Below are 7,480 nucleotides of genomic sequence, written 5' to 3'. Positions count from 1 at the left end.
TAGTAAAATGGGGCAATGTATTGAGGGGATATTCAGAAGTGTAGAACTAACACAAATGGAAGACACACACGTTTTCAGTGCTGCCAAGGTCACATAAAGGGCGAGGGCAGGCAGAGAAGCCTTCCTTGAGAAGGTAATGCTTAGCCTGGGCTCAAAGGACTGATAGACAGCATAAGCTAAGCAGAGAAATGGGGTGGCATTTCTAGGGGCTAACCATGGCTCGGTAGTGCTGGAATTTGAGCCAGGATATGAATGATTTTCTGTTTCTTGGAGATTAAGTCAATGAGTGAGCTGGCCTCTCTGCTTTGCACCAAAGCCAGGCTCCTCCAGCAAGCAATGTAGACTCGCTGGCCACTTCCTCAACACCTTCTTCCTCCTCACACCATAGCAATCTTGTTTCTGTTATCCCTATTGCTCCACCAAAACTGCTTTTGCCAAGGTGCCCCGTGACCACCCCATTGCCACACCCAACAGACACTGTTCAGTTCTTATCCTACTTGACCTCTGCAGTAGTGACACCTCTTCACTTCCTCCTTCTTAAGAACTGCTTCCCCTCCTAATAACCTTTGTGGCCATTCCCTCCCAGTTTCTGCCGGCAGGCTCCTCTTCTCCTTCTGGATGGTTAAATATTGAGGTTTCCCGGCTTCTTGGTGCACGTCTCTCCTAACTCTGCACACACTGATGGGTTATGTCATCTACTCTCGCGGCTCAAGCTACCAAATATAGATGTAGATCATTCCCAAGTCTCCATCTCCAACCCCAGGCCTGCTTCTGAGCTGCAGACTCCCACATATGGTCACCCAAGATGCTTCTCCACTTGGATGTCCCATGAGTATCGTGAGCTCAACACATCTCAGACTCCACTTCACACACACACACACACAAATACACAAAACTGCTCCACTTTTTGTGGTCACTTTCTCAGGAGAAATCATCATCTTCCAACTAGACCTGCAAGGCAAGACTGGGCATCTTTCCCCCTCCTGACCGTCATCCACACATTAGGAAGTCATAGTGCTTTCTTCACCATCTCATCCAGCCACCCAGCCCCATTTCCTCTGCCACTTTCCTAGTCACCTGCTGACCATTTTTCACCTGGATTATTTCAGTGGCTCCCAAATTACTTTCCCTGCCTCCAGTCTTACCACCCTCCTCCACCTCTGATGCGCTGTCCACAAGCAGCCAACGTGAGTCTTCTAAACACCAGAGCTAATCACACTAGCACTTTCCAATGACCCCATCTTGCTCTCAGGCACAGTCTCCTTATGTTTTAGCCCCTACTTACCCAAACCTCTCAACACTGTGGACACTTTGGATGAGATACTTCTTTGTTAGTTACAGGGGCCTGTCCCTCGCATTGTTAGATGTTTAGCAGCCTCTCAGACCTCTACCAAAAAGATGCTAGTGGTACCTTCTCTGCTGGCCTGTGACAATCAAAAAATGTCTCCAGACATTGCCAAATTCCCCTCAGAGGCAAAACTATGCCCAGTTGAGAACTACGTCTCAACAACCTCAATTCTCTCCCTCACCACACACACCCAGGGCTCCAATCACGTTGAACACCCTGCTGTTTTCCTAACGTCACATGATCGCCCATATTTTGTCACATGTCGTTTCATCTGCCCAGAATGCCCTTTCCTCCCTAACCACTGTGCTCATTCCTTGTCTTCATCGAAGTTTCAGCCAAGGATCACGTCTTCCAGGAAGCCTGCCTTGGCTCTCCCAGAGAAAGGTAGAAAGGAGACTAATCAGGGCTTCTGTCTTGTCCAGCCCCGTTCCCACCTCACTGTACCAATCTTCTGGCTGTTTTCCCAGGAGAGCCAGAGCTTTGCCTCCTTCACCTGTGCCTCTCTGGTCCTGCACAGAAGAGGCTCAATTCATGTTTGCTGCATAAGTGAATAAATGAAGAAAGGCAATTTTTGTTTAAATTTGTCAAAGATTGAGCTGGACTCCCTGAAATGAGATCTTAAGCAGGAATTTTAATAATAACAACAGCAGCAACTAATATTTAGGAAGTGTTTCTAGGTGCTATGTTTAAATGCTCCATAGCATTCATTCTTTCAAACAACTCTGTGATGCAGGTGTCATTATACTCCCTAAGTTACAGACAAAGGCTGATCCTGGGAACAGTTAAGTCACTTTGCAGGTAAGTGTCAGAGCCAGGATCTGAATGTAAGGGCTGCACTCTTGTCCATGCCTCACTTCCCTGTGGTGGTGAATAACCATTGCAAAGCCATTTGCATACATTCTTTACTGTAACTTACCCTGTACGTTGCATGGGGCAGGTGATGATTTAGAAAGCACAAAGAATGTGGTCCCTGGATTTTAACAGACACTGGTTCCAGTTTCAGCTTTCTGCATATGGCTAGCTTTCTCAACACCATTTATTAAATTGGTAATCCTTTCCCCATTGCTTGTTTTTGTCAGGTTTGTCAAAGATCAGGTGGTTGTAGATGTGTGATGTTGCTTCTGAGGCCTCTGTTCTGTTTCATTCATCTGTATCTCTCATGTCAGTTAGAATAGTGATCATTAAAAAATCAGGTGACAACAGATGCTGGAGAGGATGTGGAGAAATGGGAACACTTTTACACTGTTGGCGGGAGTGTAAATTAGTTCAACCATTGTGGAAGACAGTGTGGTGATTCCTCAAGGATCTAGAAATAGAAATACCATTTGACCCAGCAATCCCATTACTGCGTATATACCCAAAGGACTATAAATCATTCTATTAGAAAGACACATGCACACGTAGGTTTATTGCTGCCCTGTTCACAATAGCAAAGACTTGGAGCCAACCCAAATGCCCATCAGTGATAGACGATAAAGAAAGTGCGGCACATATACACCATGGAATACTATGCAGCCATAAAAAAAGATGAGTTCATGACCTTTGTAGGCACATGGATGAAGCTGGAAACCGTCATTCTCAGCAGACTGACACAAGAACAGAAAATCAAACACCGCATGTTCTCCCTCATAAGTGAGTGTTGAACAGTGAGAACACATGGACACAGGGAGGGGAACATCACACACTGGGGCCTGTCGGGAGTGAGGGGTTAGGTCAGGGATAGCAGGGGGTAGGGGGACAGGGGAGGGATAACATTAGGAGAAATACCTAATGTAGATGATGGGGTGATGGATGCAGCAAACCACCATGGCACGTGTATGCCTATGTAACAAACTTGCACGCTCTGCACATGTACCCCAGAACTTAAAGTATAATAAAATAAATAAATAAATAAATTTTTAAATTTTTTAAAGACCCTGGTTCCCTTCTTGGCTCTCCTGCCCGTGAGCTGGACCACCTTAGCAGGTCCCTCAGCCCCCTGTCTCCTGCCGCTCATCTGTGACTGTGAAGGATGACCACCTTGCCGATATTGCAGGCCTTGGGGAGGGCCAACTGGAATGTGGTGGTGCAATCATCTGCTAAGTGCCGGAAACAGGGTGCCCCACAAACAAACAACAATCCTATGTTAGGGATAGAAAAAGCCAGGCTTGGAAAGTTTAAGTGATGGTCCAAATTTTACATGCCAGCAAATGGTGGAGCCTGGAAAAGAACTCTAACTCTTCTGTCATCCATGAGGAGAAATTTTCTGAGCCTCTTCTATGTAAATGCTCGTTACTGTGTGAGACACATCACAGTCCCCACCCTCAGGGAGCCAAGTCATGAGCACCTGGAATTATAACTCTGCGCTCTGTAGCTAGAAGCTCAGAGCTGGGATTGTAGGTTGAATCTCTACCTATCTGTCTATCTATCTTTATCTATCTATCTATCTATCCATCCATCTATCCATCTATCTATCAATCATCTATCTATCTATCTCTATCTCTCCCTGCCCCTATGTGTCCAGTATTTATTGAGCCTCCATTCTGTACCAAATAGGGTGCAAAGTACAGTAGGCAATAAAAAATACAGTTACGGCCTGCGTGGAGTTCTCTAATGAAAGCCTGATGGAAGACACACCTTAATATTTTTTAAACCATATGATGGTACATTAAACTGCAAAGTGACAAGCTCTATGCCAGAGAAGTCCCTGGTGTTATGAAAACCAGTACCAGGTAGCAGTACAGATAAAAAGGGATATCTGATCTGAGAGCTGAGGGAACTACAGGGGTTAGCTATAGGTTGGGTAAGACGCATTCTACAGAAACAAAATAAACTGTTTCACTGTCATAGCATGCTTGACCTGTAATGTGATTTTGCATATGTAATAAAAATTAGTAGCTGCCATTAATGAAGGACCTACTATGTGCCAGGGCCGTAGATTTTTCACATGGAGCCTCACTTATCCTTATTACTCTCTGAGGTAGGCACTATAGGTAGTAAACAAAGGCACTAGGCTGCTTCATAACTCCTACAAGGACACCCAATCTGAGAACGTGATAACGGGACCCAGAGCTGTCTGGTTGCACCCTTCCCCAGCCCGGGGCTCTGAAAGGAATTCACAGCCCTGACCCTGGTAATTGACATCTCTGTGCACTTGGATTCTCTGCATTGAGTTCTGGGGAGACAAAAGTAGCACAAAAATTGAATATGAAGATTGATATTTTTCATTGACTTTGGCTTAAGTTTTTTTTTTTTTTTTTTTGCCTTTGAAGTTTTCCCATTCCAAATGTAAAGAACTTGTGTTGCTTTGTTGGGTGGAAATCAGCTGAGGCGAGTGCTTGCAGGTTTCCCATCCTGAACTATGGCAGCGGCATTCCAGACTCCACCAGGTGTGAAATGAGGTGCACCCTCTGCAGGGCACACAGACGTTACTAATAACACCTGTAGCCACACACAGCACACCTGCTACACAAGCCAGGTGGTTTATATTGATCACTCACCACGTGCCAAGTCCTCTTTGAAGTGCTTGATGTTCATCTAGTCACTCAATCCTTACAACTCTATAAAGTATTCCTACTGTTAGGGCCGGGCACGGTGGCTCATGCCTGTAATCCCAGCACTTTGGGAGGCCGAGGTGGGAGGGTCACAAGGTCAGGAGATGGAGACTATCCTGGCCAACATGGTGAAATGCCATCTCTACTAAAAATGCAAAAATTAGCTGGGCTTGGTGGTGGACGCCTGTAATCCCAGCTATTGGGGAAGCTGAGGCAGGAGAATCGCTTGAACCCGGAGGCGGAGGTTGTAGGGAGCCGAGATTGCTCCATTGTATTCCAGCCTAGGTGACAACAGTGAGACTCTGTCTCAAAAAAAAAAGGAGAAGGAAAAATCCCTCAAAATCCTCAAAATCCCTGGATGGTCTGGTGGGAACACGAGCCATGGTCCTGGGTTGAAGATGCACTCAGACACTGTCCTATCTGTGAACTCCTTACCACCGAAGGATTGGAGCTTGTGCCTGGAAGCCTGGATGGAAAATGACCTTCTCAAAGAATGTCAGAGGAATGACTCACTGCTGTGCCCACGTCACACCGGAAGCATTTGAGAATCATCTATCCCCTGAGGGGTTGGCAGGAAAAAGGGCTCCCAGACATAACCACTGGGACTGTTGCTCCAAGCTTTGAATTTGGCGAGGACTGCTTCAGTCTGAGAGGTTGAGGCTTCAATGAGCCATGATCACACCACGACACTCCAGCCTGGGTGACAGAGTGAGACTCTGTCTCAAAACAAAACACAAAACACATTGCAGGGGGAAGGCTCTCGGGGAAGAAAGATGAGAGCTGTGCATGTGGGCCCCTTCTCCGGCTTACTCTGCTCGCATCCATCTTTCCTAGAAATTACCTTTGATTCTCACAGAATGGAAGTGCTCTGGGCAGCACCTGGGCAGGACCCACCAGCGCCTTCAGCTAAAGCACAGTCAGCGCCAGATTATGGATGGTGATTAGTGGATGTGACGTCATTCTCCGGAGTATCCCAAGGTGCTCCTTTGTGATAAGCCCACTTGACAACAGCTCACCCGGTGAGTGTTAGTTTTATGTGCACTCTCCAGTCTGCTGACCAAGGCTGCCCTCTGGCTCACCATCATCTAGGACCCCCCACACAGGCAGGGAAGGGGAAAGAGAGTAGGGGGTGGACAGGGATGAATAAGGTGTGGCAGAGCCATGAGATGGTTGTGAGCAGCCATTTAAACTCATGTTTTTGGCTACTGTTTGATTACATAAGGAAAAGCTTATGAGGTCATTTTAATTATCACATACATCCAGTCAAATGATGGGAGGGAACATATCGTGTTAACCATGATTATCTCTGAGTGCTGCAATGAACAGTGATACGGCTTTTTCATGCCCCTCTTTATATTCTCATCTGTTTTACAACAATATCTTTCTTACAAGAGAGTAAATGCAGGCTAGGCATGGTGGCTCATGCCTGAAATCGCAGCACTTTTGGAGGCCAAGGTAGGACGATTGCTTGAGGTTAGGAGTTCAAGACTGCGGTTAGCTATGATGAGGCTGCATTCAACTTGGGCAATAGAGCAAGACCCAATCTCAAAAACAAACCAACGAACAAACAAGAGAATAAACCTAAAGATAATGTCTAATTGAATGTGACCTTGGGAGTCAGACAGACCTGGTATAAATACCAGCCGTATGATGCACTAATGGATGAACCTAACTTTCTTCATCTATGAAATGGGCCTGATCATATGCACTTTACTGGGCTGAATAGGCTTAAAGGGGATCATCACACGGAGTTTCAAGTTCATGCTATTGGCTGTTTCTTACACGGTAGGTGTTTTCCCTGTGTTGGAAGGGTCCAGCCTGGCACTCTGGGGGTGCGATAGGGGCCAATTCACCTCCAGTCCCTCTCTACTGAGGCTGGTTACATTGGTAGCCCGTTGCTGATTAAAATCAGAACTTGTGAAACCCCTGGGTTGCTTGCTTCCTCATTGGTTCCACTTGAGGAAGTTGCGGGAGGCGCCAGGCACAGTGGCTCCTACCCATAATCCCCACACTTTGGGAGGCCAAGTTGGGAGGATCACTTGAGCTCAGGAGTTTGACACCAGCCTGAGCAACAGAGTGAGACTCCCAATCTCTGCAATAAATAAATAAATAAATAAATAAAAGATTAGCCAGGCGTGGTGGCATGCGCCTATAGTCCCAGCTACTCGGGAAGCTCAGGCAGGAGGATTGCTTGAGCCTGGGATGTCGAGGCTACAGTGAGCTGTGATCACACCACTGCACTTCAGCCTCAGTGACAGAGTGAGACCTTATTTCAAAATAAATAAATATATAAAGTTGCAGGAGGAAGGCTCTCAGGGCAGAACCATGAGAGCTGTGCATGTGGACACTTCTCTCACTTACTCTCCTCTGGCCCATCTTCCCCAGAAATCATCTCTGATTCTCACAGAATAGAAGTGTACTGGCCGGGTGCGGTGGCTCACCTGAGGTTGGGAGTTCGAGACCAGCCTGACCAACATGGAGAAACCCCGTCTCTACTAAAAATACAAAATTAGCTGGGCGTAGTGGTGCATGCCTGTAATCCCAGCTACTAGGGAGACTGAGGCAGAAGAATCGCCTGAACCTGGGAGGCAGATGTTGC

Source organism: Cebus imitator, unplaced genomic scaffold (assembly GCF_001604975.1).
Source record: "Cebus imitator isolate Cc_AM_T3 unplaced genomic scaffold, Cebus_imitator-1.0 Scaffold253, whole genome shotgun sequence".
Classification (NCBI taxonomy): Eukaryota; Metazoa; Chordata; class Mammalia; order Primates; family Cebidae; genus Cebus; species Cebus imitator.
Note: the sequence above shows the minus strand (reverse complement) of the source record.